The sequence below is a fragment of the Lampetra fluviatilis genome, chromosome 8 (genome assembly GCF_964198595.1).
Source record: "Lampetra fluviatilis chromosome 8, kcLamFluv1.1, whole genome shotgun sequence".
Taxonomy (NCBI): domain Eukaryota; kingdom Metazoa; phylum Chordata; class Hyperoartia; order Petromyzontiformes; family Petromyzontidae; genus Lampetra; species Lampetra fluviatilis.
Genome location: NC_136282.1, coordinates 7799272 through 7813246, shown reverse-complemented (window position 1 = coordinate 7813246; position 13975 = coordinate 7799272). Strand labels below are relative to the sequence as shown.

Genomic DNA, 13975 nt, shown 5'->3' with positions numbered 1-13975 from the left:
TCATCACGCACGCGGGCGCCTTCCTCTCGCCCCGCCGACGTCATCACGCACGCGGGCGAGCCCCTCTCCCTCGTCGCTCGTGACGTCATCACGCACGCGTGCGAGCACCTCTCCCTCGTCGCTCGTGACGTCATCACGCACGCGGGCGAGCCCCCTCTCCGCTCGTCGCTCGTGACGTCATCACGCACGCGGGCGAGCACTCTGCGCGCAATTCCGCTCAGGCCGTCATGACGTCATCACGCACGCGTAACCCCTCGGCCTCCACCGCCAACCCTCATCCAATCACGCGCGCGCAACTCTACCGCAGCCTTCGACCGCTTGACGTCATCGCGCACGGTGGGAGGGGGTGACCGCGCGTTGCCCCTCCCCCCCGCCGCCCCCCACCGTCGTAGCGTCACATCTCGCGTGACGTCACCGCGCACGCTGTCAATGCGACATACGTACGCCTGACGTCACCGCGCACCCTCATCGCACTGGGCTTCGTCCGCCGTTAGTTCGTGTGACGTCATCACGCAACACTCCCACCCCCTTCTTATCGAGCGTGCATCCACTTAGTGAAATAAATAGTGTCACAATATATTAATCTCCACATAAAAAAAATAAAGGCATTTCTTACACAACCCATTAGCCGGACGACCTTCTGGGAGTGCGTTTATGTTTTTTTTCATGTGGAAAGGATATGTGGAGACATCGCTTATTTATTTTGTAATTTATATTCTCGACAACGACAAACTACTCAGGGAACCAACGCTACAATTACATAACTTAAGCAATGCCTATACGGTAATGCATTGTAAAATTGTAACAATCAAACTGAAATACCATTCAAATGAACGATTTTGGTAAGGTGGTAAAGAGTAACAATTTTCCAGCCCAATGAACTGCACATTAAATTAATTCAGTACAGTGTTAGATGCCCTGGTGACATATTTTACCGTCCCCTTTTCATCTGGTGTATAGGTTGGTATCATGTTTCATGATGAATGGCCCTCACTTATCGAGCAAGCGCCTTCTATTCATATGGTCCACCTGTTTTCAGCCATTACATTTTTGTTAAGTCATTGCCCATTGATTGTTTCCTCTAGGGGGCCGTCCATAAATGACGTCACGCACCTAGGGTGGGGGGGGGTTCAGACATTTGTGACGATGGGGGGGGAGAAATGTGACGTCACATCAAAATGCGCAACTTTAAATAAATATAGACAACACGTTCTACTTAATTAAATAGACTTTTTAATAAAAAAAATTCTCCTACAACATCAGAGTGCAGCGCCACATTAAATACGCACTACAATGACAATAGTTTCAAGCGATTTGAAGCATGTTTTTTTTTTTTGGGGGGGGGGGGCAGAGCTTTGTGACGTCATATTTGAGGGGGGGGGGGGGTCCTGACTTTTTGTGAAGCCGTGTGACGAAGGGGGGGGGTAAAAAATCGTCCAAAATCGAGTGACGTTATTTATGGACGGCCCCTAGCCTGTAAATCTAGTTTTTCGAGCAGCCACATTGCAGGAGCATTACTCCATCCTGACGCTGAAGGGGCATTGCTGATCCATTGCCAACTCAGTTTCCACAATTGCATCAGGAGTTGCAGCAACAGCGGCCTTATACAACCGTCGCCTACTCACGATGACAAAACATGTTCGAATTAATCAAACATGGAATGAAGTGCGTGGCTGTGTTTAATTTTTCATATAGGTTTTTGGGTTAGATCGCGTAAGTATAAATGTGTCGTAACCCTCCACCACCCGACACAGCCAGAAAGGTTTGTCACGTAAACAACGCGCCAGTTAGTTACTACCAGAGGTGTGGACTCGAGTCATGTGACTTGGACTCGAGTCAGACTCGAGTCATGAATTTGATGACTTGCGACTCGACTTGGACTTGCATAACAATGACTTTGTCCCACCTATGAGATGTGGACTCGAGTCATGTGACTTGGACTCGAGTCAGACTCGAGTCATGAATTTGATGACTTGCAACTCGACTTGGACTTGCATAACAATGACTTTGTCCCACCTCTGGTTACTACTTCAGACCGCCGGTGTGTTGGAGAGTAAATCCACAACATTTTCAATTTTAATTCGACGTTTTGCTGGTAATTACATCAACCAGCATCAGACGAATGAAGCAATCCTCCTGATTCCGGTCTTATTGCTGCCTGGAAGCCTATTATTAAGTAATACATCTAACAACTGCATTGCTTGTAGAGGAAACACATGCTAATTAACTGATTACTCATCTTACATATAATTACAATAACCCCCCCCAACCTTCTTCGCCTCTGACCTCTGCACCTGATGGGGTCAGCGGAGACGTCATCTTGCTCAATTTAAGACCCGAAGCAGGTGGATTTAATAATTGTTTTTTTACCCTTTTATCTGGCAACAAAACTGACACCTTTTTTACAAGGAGTCATGTTTGCATATACCACAATACCTGCAGTCGTAATGCAAACAAAAAAAACATAACTCTGATCATGCATGCACTGTCCTTGAAGTTGATTGGTCCACACCCGAGACAGCTTTCCTTAGAGCCTAGTCTCACATGGGTGTTGGACCAGATGACGCCAAAAGGCGCACAACTCAAAGGCAATGCACCATCAGAGTATGAGAGCTCGGGGTAAGCATTTACACCATTGGAACCTCATTTTCCAGTAAAAAATATGATAATTGGTTATTCACTATTCTGGCAAATCGCCCGATGATGCTGGTTGATGTTAATTACCAGCGAAACGTTACGGTACTCAAATTGTAAATGTTGTGCATTTACTCTCCAACACACAGGTGGGCTGAAGTAGTCAATAACTGGCGCGTTGTTCACGTGATAAACCTTACTGGCTGTGTCGGGTGGTGGAGGGTTACGACACATTTATATTTCGACTTAAGCTTATATATATGCTCCAAGCTCGTGTGCTGTTTCATTCACACTCTGTCGCCTCGACGGACCTGGTTTTCACCTGAGGACGGCTGCTTGCGTTGTGGCCGAAACGTGAGAATTATTTTATTCTTCTTGGTTCTTTCGGTAAAGTCACGTGACTTTACCGAAAGAACCAAGAAGATGAATCCCTGCAGTCACGAAAGCTTTAAATCAAAATTTAATTATTTTATTGTGTTTTATTTTTATTATTTTATTACTTCCCTTCTACGTGACTTTACCGAAAGAACCAAGAAGACACATTTTTACTTACGCCATCTAATCCAAAAGCCTTTATTATGAATATTGGTCGCGAAAGCCTACGTGTTAAACTGTGTTTAATTTATGTAATAAATTCATAGCATTACGCAGAATTTTTTTTTAATCGTATTCCCTGCCATGACCCCCTTGCCCTCCGATGCAGTCCATCACCTTTTTTTTTTAGGCGTATCGAGATGTGATTGCACTTCGATGCTAACTAAATCTAAATCATTCGAGTCGTTTGTGTTAAGGATTTCTTCTTTCGAATGGCTGATGTAGATGCCGAACAGCTTCGTGGAAGATAAAATCGAGGGACATTCTGCGTTGAGTCTTTCACAAGGATAATGACCGATATGTCGATAGAGTTTGATTAAAACAAGTTAGATTTTCATTAAATAGAACCACAGGCAGTGTCCATCACATCTGAAGCACACATGTATACGGTACCATATGCGGTGTTTATTAATATTTTAAGAGTTAACAACCTTGGAAATATCGAGGCCACATCCAATTGGGTCTAACACCGACTGTACGGTTCTTGACTGCAGCTATACACAGACGACAGCTCCCAAAGCCGAAATGCGCAGTGGTCCAAAAATAACCTGAATGCGCCATTCACACTGGGGCAAACCAACTAAGGTGCTACAAATGTACTGTATTAACAATCACCCTATACTCACCCCTTCAACGTTATCATTCTAGAAGCCAAATACTTTTTTTTTAATCAGCCATGTGGATAACGGCTGGGTTATGGTTAACTATAGCCACATAGATGTTTAATGAAATGGCAAATCTTGGGGTTTGCTAAATGCCAGTAAAGAGATATTAAGCCCTGCTCTCTTTAGCCTCGCCGCAGTAGTAAGGAAGTCACGTCCGGCACGTAAGCCGCTGCGTGTGGTTTGCGGATGACACTCCCCCATGCTCCCACGTCGGCATGACGCATCCACAATTGCTGCCCGATCTCCATCCACCTCCAGCACAAAAGCCACAATGGAACGTGGTATGGGCCACCCCCCTCCCTGCCAACCTTTTCCAAGCCACTGTGCCTCCCACGGGGCAAAGACAGTTTGGTTTTGGTAGCATTGAGTGCAATGGTAGCGTGGAGGGTGGACACGATGAAGGGCATTGAAGGTTGGGGGCTGAAATCAATAAAATTAAATAAATATGGTCATTCACGCTGAACCGTTCTGCGTGCTGTTTTCACCGCACGATTTTATTTTTCTAAGCCACTGTGCAACAAGAAGGGGTGCGTGCGACATCCATCGGCCAATTGGACCGAAAGCCTTTCATGAATAGAGTGACACCCACAGCACAAGGAATGCACACAAAAAAAGAATTGGATTAAATTAGATTTTTTTTTCACTGTACAAGGGGTGGCAATGGCTCAGAGAGGCCTCCTCCAGCAGTAGATATATCCTTGCGGACATTACTAGTTTAAAACATATTCCTGCGTAGGGAGCTGAAAGCGCTTGATGCAGTGACCATCTTAATTTGATCGTTAACCAAAAGCCGCTGCGAGGATGGCCAGATTTCACGTGATGGTTTATGCTCCTCGACGAGATCAGCAAGGTATTGTTTAATTTGTGGCAAGCACTTTGTGTATAATTATTGCGACCTTATAATGTATTCTTTCGATAACTGGAAGCCAATGCAGCTCAGCGAGCACTGGACGGACATGGCCACATCTTGCATTACCCATCACGACACGCGCCAAAGAGTTTTGTACACGATGCAGATTGGTAATGTTTTTGCCAGACGTCCCATAGAGTAGTGAATTGCACATAATCGAACCTTGTTCATACTATGCTGCACACCACCGTGTGGGCCGTCATGACTCACGTGAATGCGTCGTAGAGCCCCGATATGAAAATTGCAGGACCTGACCATGTTTTGCACGTGGTAATCAAATGACATATTCCGTCTTGATCTGAAGTTTTCGTGACTGCAGGAATCCATACTCTTTGGTTCTTTCGGTAAAGTCACGTAGAAAAATTATAATCGATCACGACGCTTCGATCGCCACACAAGCGATCGTCCTCAGGTGGGATAGAGAAACAGGCTGCTGAAACGAAGTCCTTATATATGTAGGGGTGTCAGGCGAAGGATTCCCACCAATAGGAGGGGGAGTGGGACGGTGACAGGAGAAGGGGGAGGAGCAAGCGAGGAGCTCTAAGGGAGAGAACGGGCCGGAAGAGGGAAGTTTGACGGGAACGAGATTGAGACGGTGGGGGACAGGTGTGGATGGGAGAAAAGGAATAAAAGACGAACCCCCTGCAACCTTGTGTCGGCTCTCCTTTACATATATACGGGGGGGGGGGGGGGGATAGCCGCATCGGGCAAGAGGATGGGGGCTAGAGATTGTGCCTAAGCGAGTGGGAAATCCAAAGATGGGAACCGAGATGGGTGCGAGTCTTAGGGGTGGCCATTGTATTGTGAGAGATTAGCATGTCAATGCAAACGAACCAACGCAAACATATATGCTGGTTGAGTGTGGTGCTGAGCCTCTTATAGATGAGTTGAAAACTGAATCCTGCAGTCTGCGACCGCCACACCTGATCCTTCCACGAATGTTTGCGCCTGGGCCTGAGTGCCAACCAGCAGAACCTCTGATTGTTCTGGAATAAACAGAATTTTGTTTCATGCAAACCACACGTGCACCGCTCGCATGCCATCTTCAAGGTTACCGAGGCTCTCCATATCTTACTTTGATTTCACTGCGGTGTACAATTGTGCATCATCAGCATAATGATGGAACTTGATGGCATGCGATGAGATGACATCCGCGATCGGAGAGACCAATGTTGAAAATATGAAGGGCGTGAGGATGGACCCCTTTGGTACGGCAACTTGACATGCCATAGGCGATGGCTGTTCGTCACCCAGCTTGACAAAAAAAAAGAAAAACTGTGATCGACCATGCAGCTATGGCTCAATCCACCCCAGTGTCATACCTATTACACCAAACCTTGACCTTAGCCGTACGATGAGTATCTCATAGTCGATGGTGTTGAAGGCGGTTGAGAGATCAAGACCAACCAACGCTGCGGCGCACCGGTCACCCATGGTCTTGTAGCAGTCTCAGTGCTGTGGAACTTCCAGTGGGGCAACTGTACTGGGTTGAATCTGCCCATCACAGCAACGTGGGGAAGTGACCGCTTCAGATAAAGGCGCTCTACAACCTTTGAAATCGTACTCAGGTTTGAGATTGGGCAAGAGTTTGCGAGGCCACTATGGCTCAAGCCAACTTTTTTCAGGAGCGGTGTTGCCTGCGACATATTGAACAGGTCTGGGAAACGGCCATTACTGAACGAAATATTTTACAGATGGACAATCAGCGGTGCAAAAACGTCCGAGCACGATTTGAGAGTCAAGCGGCAATGTCTTATTTGGCAACCGTGCGGTGAACATTGACACCTCTGCAACCGACGTTAGTGCCAGGGTCTCGAGTTTTGCATTGGTTCCAATTTGATCAAACTCAGATGGCAGACTCGGAAATTAAAATAACAACCATGGATCTCAGCATGAATAGCAGACCGAAGTAGATCAAATTTTAATTCAAATCTAGTTTCTTTATAACATGTTGCACAATGAATAGTGGCATACAAAACAGCAAACACGGGCAAACAACAGTATCGTATTTCATTGCAAATTATGCAATGTTTACACAAGCTCCAAAATAAGCGTCTGGCACACAATTAAACACTCATCTACATATGTTTTGCTTTCATTCACACAAAAATATTTTCTTTTAAAATTGTTACGGGGGGGGGGGTATTTTTGTTTGACTTTCACAAATACGAATTGACAAGGACATTTTAAAAATCGTCAAATGTATATTACAGCTGAATTTATAACTACTGTTGAAACGTTGTGGCTTTGCTCTCCAACACACCGGTGTGCTGTACTAGTAACTAATCGGCATGTTCTGTTTATGTAACAAACCTTACTAATTGGCTGTGTTGGGTGGTGGCGGGTTTAACGACACATATATTTACACGATCTAACCCAAAAAACCTGTATTATGGATATTCGTTGCGAAAGCCTACGTGTTATACTCACAGCTCAGTTTTTATGAAGATTTTATGTTCAACCATGTATTTTTTAGTTGGAAGCCCATTATCACCAACTCGTATGAGTTATATATTAATTCCACACTGTAGAATTAATTGGATTCTATATCTATGTACATGTATACATTATATACAATTTACCCCAAGTCGACAAATCTCATTGAATGTTTCCCACTTAAATAGGACATTTCATTTGATATTTAAATAATTCAGAAAAAATCTGCATGTATCCCAAATACGGTACTGTATGTGTTTTCTAAATGATGATTTTGATACCTGGCGGGGGTACGTGGTGCAGTGGACAGCATACTGCACTGCAAACCCAAGGACCAGTGTTTGATTCCCGGCCATGGTTAACAGCAGTGATGAGTGATGTGTGAGTGGGTATTGGGCGACTCCCTGAGCGGGTCCTGGGAGAGACCCCCTTTACCAATCCCCCCTGGGCCTGTGTAGTGAAGTATAGACAAAACAACCCTCGTGATCAACAGCACCAGATTGGATTGACAAAAGGCTGAAGTGTATTATTACAGTATTGGATACCATATTTAACCTAATTCAGTGCAACAGTGAGTGTCCTTTGTGTGTTATTTGCCACGTCAATCTAGAGGAAAGGCTAGAAACAGAAAAAACACATTTCCCGAATGTCAAATAATGAGGGCAGGGGTTATCCGCTTGGAATTTTGGGTACGTATTAATATGTTGCGCAAGCCTACATTGCATGCTCTATAATTTTCCATCAAATTGGAGTTGGAGATTTGCAACAAAAAACTGTACAAAATGAATGCATTGGATTTAACACAAGCCATGTGGGCGATTCACTCGTTTATCTTTCATCTCACTAATATGAATCTCTTTGTCTTGGCAGGCCATAGCTTCGTGGGCCAATCCAACAGCCTTCCCAGGCCAAACATATGCCAGAATGGTGTTCTTTGTTTTCACGTTTTCTCAGTGTTATATATTGCTGTGTTTTAAGTACAGTAAAGCAATTTCCCCCCACAATTATAAATTGATTATATTGCAGTTTTTATATCAGATCGAGCCATGAGTACATTTTATTTCGAAGCATAACAATAATTGCCAATTTTGTTGCAATTGTCGGCTCAATTGCTGCATGGAGGGCGTATTCAAGAAATGTTAAAGCACCCTTCCAGACGTCCTCTAAAAAAACCAGAAACACGCCGAATGACAGCCCTCGCACGCACACCCTCCCAGAGTCATCATGAAGCTGTGCGTGGTGTGCACGGCGCACAGCGCTCGCACCAAGGCCATGTGTGTGCACTCGGCCCACGGATGACAGTCAAGCATGCATGCATGGCCAAAGCCACCTCGCTCGCAGCAGACAACCCGGCAAACTCAGGCGCAGTGGCTGGTTTAATTGGTTTTAATTTCAGAACCGCACTTCGCCAACTTCTCAACGATGGGCTTCATCCATTCCAAGCTAATGAACTCACTGGCGCCCACGATTGTGGAGAAGAAGCTCCTCGTGTTCATCAAGACCAACCTGCCCGCCGCATTCTACGACTACCCCGTGCCCGACGGCCCCCCCGAGTACGATAGCAGCACCGACGAGGAAGCAGCCTAAGCCTTGGATCAGAGTTTCGTATTCATTGCCACGTGCTCGCAAAACACAGCTATCGCAACGCTCAGAGCAATGCAACGGCGTTTCGGTATCTTCTTATGAAACGCACGTTTTTCACAAACAACAACAAGAAGTCTATCGGGACATGTATCCTACCATCCACAATTAAAATCCACATTTATTTATGGTGGATAAGCGGCGTAAAATAGCGGGTAACTCTCGCAGATAATACGATCCACCAAGTTTTGTTACCCTCCACATCGTCCCAGAGTTCTGTACACAGGTGCAGCCAAACGTGAAGGCATTTATAATCAAATTGTCCCGTGTCCTACAAAGTCTGTCATAAAATGCAGTATTGTAACAAACACAAGCATTAACCTTTTTATATGCACCATATAGTTCAATGTTCACTTACTCTCAACGGTTTCAGATACGCATTCGTTTTCTCTTGCTCCAAGGGTTCAGCCGATTATTGTGGAGTTTTTTTTTCGTTGTTGAGCCAAATGCCACACCGCACATTTTCCTTTGGGATTTTTCCAGGTCACGTACAAACTTTCACAGGGTTTATTCTTAATTCACAGTAATTTATTAAATGATGCTAATTTTAAGAACGGTTTTCTTTAGCTTGCGAGACGTTAACATGAAACCTGCCTGACCTTTACGTCAGTTATGGCCCAGACAGGGGCTATAGTTGGTGTCGTGCAGCCTCGGTGTATTTATAACCATGCTGACTCAATTAAACTGGAAGTCAGTGTTTTTAAAAGGTTAACATTTGAGATGCCAGCTGCGTCCTCTACGGTTGTCACCTGCCCTCGAATTCCCGACGATCATTTTCGTTTTGAAGTAGCTGTCCTGGGAAATTTGTAAGATATTAAAAGTCCCGTTTTTGTGAATTGCATAATTATGCTCCACCCAAGACATTGCATTTGCATGTGGTTCTCCACTGTTATGGTATTGTGGGATATTCTTCTTCCCATCATATCCCCTGGTTTGTGGTACCTCATAGGTGGCAACCCAAGCCTCATGTGATGCTCCAAATTCATGCTATGCTGTAAACTGAAACAAAAACATACAGCATATTGTACTGCATTGCAAATACGTTTGTTTAGTGTAACTCACACAACATGTTAAATAGCAGAGTGCATCCTGTGTCAGGCCATCATCCTGAGATCTACACCGACAGATATTTTACTTACTGTAATATGTTGAACAAATGAGAGGTTGAACTCGGTACAGTGTTGATAATACAGACCTGCATTCATCATTTACAGCCCTCTGTCAATCCTGAGGGTTGTTTGACCTTGCTTGACAATGCTGTTCAATTTCCAAATGAGGTTTTTTTTTTAATAACATTAAACCACAACATAACCTACTAAAGACAGTCTATGGGATATAATTAAACTACTTAAGCCACAATCTATTAATATAATAAAGGACTTTCGGGACAAGGGCGACGATGATGAGCGAGGATTATATCTGTTTTTTTGTGGCTGGCACGTTCTGACTGGATATACAGTGCCGCCTGAAGTCGTTGCTATTTATCCGTGGAATTATTAACCACTTGTTTGAGGCCACTGAGACTGGAGGAGGCGTTCACTTGGTATAGGGGATGGGATTGAATCTGTGTTCCAGCAATTGGAGTGCAGTGCAATGGTCAATATGCAACCTACGTATTCATCTGATTGATACATTCTGTCAAATGAGCATGCTTTCAATGGCCTATTATAAACACAGTATGTAGAAAAACGTTGGGTATGCCTTGCTCCTAAAAATAATACATAACAGTATTATTGGAAACAAATTAATAATTAATACACAAAGTGATTTTTTTTTTGCAGCAGTTTGACACAAAGGGAAACATCACCTACCCATCTTAGCAAATAATACTTTGACCCCAACAAATATTTGGAAAGAAACGATTTACAATCCTATATTAACTATCCTGTAACAGCATAAAGATAACCTACTCTTGCAAAAATCTACATGATCGTTAAACTTAGAGGTTTGTGTATGTAAAAAAAGTTCAACCTTCTTAAAGCATGCATTTACACGCAACACGTTTATGCATTATGCTTTTAGAGCATGCATGCTAAGCTTCGATAACATTTCACACGGTCTCTCATTTCCGCACAATCAATTGGCAAATGCCATACCTTTTACTGTCCAGTATTGCGTTTAAAGATTCGGTGCATGGCGGGTGAAAGAAAGTAGAGATACAGTACTGTATTAACATCTTGGTTCTTTCTGTAAAGTCATGTCGATAGAAATTTTTTTTACATCATGCAGACTTCTGCGGACGGTTTGCCAAGGGATTCCTGATGCTATTTGTGTCCTGTAAAATTCCACAGGGATGCATTCGCAACATACAGCAAATAGATGGAAGGGGGTGCCTTTTTTTTAGTAGTTAATGAAAATAATAGTTTGTATTTAAGCAACAGCACCAACAAAAAACCTCACATTAATAAATAAAGTAAATAAAGATGGAGTTAATCATACGAGTTTGAGACTGCACTTTACATCATCAGGCCTGATGAAAATTACATTTAAAAAACGTTTTCTGACGACTAGTTATAAAACTGGTATATGAAGTTACCTAATAGTAGCTGTTGTATAACAGACAATGCATTCAATCATCAAAAAGTATCACTAAAATATACTCATTTATATTAAAAGTAAAATTCTAACATGTCGCTGACATTGCATTGTGGAAAGACCCGTCCTTGTGAATGAGGCACAAAGTGCAATCCATATAACAATATGCTGAACTAGTTTACTGCCTTAATTGTGACCTGATGATAGACACAATGACACGACACCTCAAAGTTTTCGTGTGGAATTTGAGCTTAATGACATGCAGGGCACGCAATCACAACCTTTGGTCAGGATATGGTTATCTCTTTACTGGGTCCAGTGAAAACTTGCATTCACCCTAACTCTTAACACTAAAACAATCTACAGTGCTATACAGGACACCGATGCTGGCTAGAATTCACTTCTTGGCCCAATACGGAAATGGCGACTAGAGTGACAGCTGTATGACATATTTTGCAGATGCAGCTCAAGTGTGGTGATGGTTTTTACAGTTTGAGCATATGGTCATCACATACAATACCGTACTATATAGTAGTTCGGAGACCACATTACCTATACAAAACCCCCAAAAGCTGCAACTCCATACATTTGTGTAATGCAATGTATGCTCCTTATCCGGAGTGATGTGGAGGAGGGGGGGGCAATATTGTAGATTATATTATCTTTATTTTACTCCACTTATCTGCGGATAATCATGGATAATAGAAATAGGGATGTGAATAAGAGGAGTTTTTGCAGACCCTACAGCTGCCACGGATAATAAGAGTCGTGGATAATAGGGTTGTGCACAAGAGGAGTACTGTAGTTTAGCAATCAGAGCTGCCTTTTTATAAGTCGATAACATAGCCAACACTAAACACTGCGATTTGCCGTAATTTCTTAATCATTGATAAACACCCACGTTGGTTTATTCAGCATCAGGTAATGAGTTCTCGCTTTAAAACAGTCATTCAGTTTATTTTTGGTCGATTGAGCTAGGGAGCTCTTTTTTAAGCACTCAATCAGTACCCAGGAGCACAATAACAACACATTATATATTTGTTTCATTTAAGCTATGGAGCCATGCACACCAGGTCAATAAATGGTTAACAAGATGCATCCGTTTCCCAGCAGCACTTGCAGCAGGGAGCGTTCATTTCAGGCTGCAAGTGACCTTGGGCCAGGCCCTCAGAGCCTGCAGAGGGCAAATGAAATGGTTCGTGTTATTGGAACAGTTGCACAGTGCGGCAGCCACCCCGTGACTTTCAAAGTAAACCAAGCCACCCCAGTTGTAGTGACAAAAATAACGGTAAATAAATAAAGCAATGTTGGATACACAGCCTTAGGAATTTAGGTTATTAGTTTAGCAGGCAACAAGGTCATGTTATTAAACAAATATGGCCAATACATTAATGGGTTTCCATGTTAAGTGGTTGCACTGTGAGAGATTTACTGAGGTAATACATTCATAGTAACATTGGATACAAAGTCCAAACATGGAATGTCTATAGTTTGTAAATAATTACATAAGAAACGTACTATTTCCTTTCCCACTCCGTGCAAAGATAACTTTTAGGTGTGCAAGCAGTTGCTCTTTATTGTTATTATGGTGCAGTTTAAGGAGCAGACCTTTTGAGGGTTATTGCAAAGGCAGAGTGGACAAACGAGAGGCTTCACTGGGTCAATAAAGCTGTTCTGTCAACCCACATGTGGCAACTTGGCTGGCAAGGCAGTGGCAACTGGAGTGGTTACAGTGCTTCATTGTCAACTGTGACCACATTGCACCGAGCGTCAACGTGTTAAAGAACGCATCACTGATTGGCGAGACTAAGTTTACACAGTGCGACGTGTCCATATTGCTCTACTGCCAAACTGGAGTTTATTTAAAATAATCGACTTACAATCATGACACGTCTCTGAGAAACATTTCACGTTGACCACGTCATGTCAGTTCATCTGTGCGAGACGTGTGCCCAACGCTGGCAATTTGCGCTCGGTGTAATTCAATATCAGGCTGCCAGCAATGCAAAGTTGGGCCCTCTTATAGCACCAATGTACAGGCAATCCAAAGAGGCTGTTATTTCAGCCTGGTTGACTACCAGCAGCATACCGTTGTCCTTGAGCCCTTTAAAATGTCAAACACTTTCATTTGCAACTGCGGGTAGCAACAACACCGCCACCGCCAAAACAAATGGAACAAACATCTGGCTCTCAGTGAACTGCAAGCATAATGCATAACACGTGCAAAGCACGGGTCATTGATTTTTGCAAGCCATTACAAATAAACACACAAACCCCTTGACCTTCAGAAAAATTCCCTGCCATAGCTGTATACGTGCAACAGGAGGATGTAGCTGACATTTGACCCCCTACGTCACGTGTGTGTGTGATCAGTACATCAATTACTGTCGATGATTCCGTGATATCATAAAAGATATCACTTACTGGGCACTTGTTGACGTATTGAATACTGTAATACACTATACCATTTAGTCACACATGCCTAATATTCATAGTATCATCATCAGCCATGATCAAACCACTGCTGGATGAAGGCATCAAGCCACTGTTAATGTCACGC

At 43.5% G+C, this 13975-nt stretch overlaps 1 long non-coding RNA gene across 1 annotated transcript in view; it reads right to left on the bottom strand.

Annotated features, from left to right (window-relative positions):
• Positions 1 to 22: 22 nt before the first annotated feature.
• LOC144933818 (uncharacterized) overlaps positions 23 to 13975 on the bottom strand; it is a 46362-nt gene continuing 32409 nt past the window's right edge. The window contains exon 3 of the long non-coding RNA XR_013637096.1: positions 23 to 201. This is a non-coding gene — a long non-coding RNA (uncharacterized LOC144933818). The remainder of the gene's footprint in view (positions 202 to 13975) is intronic.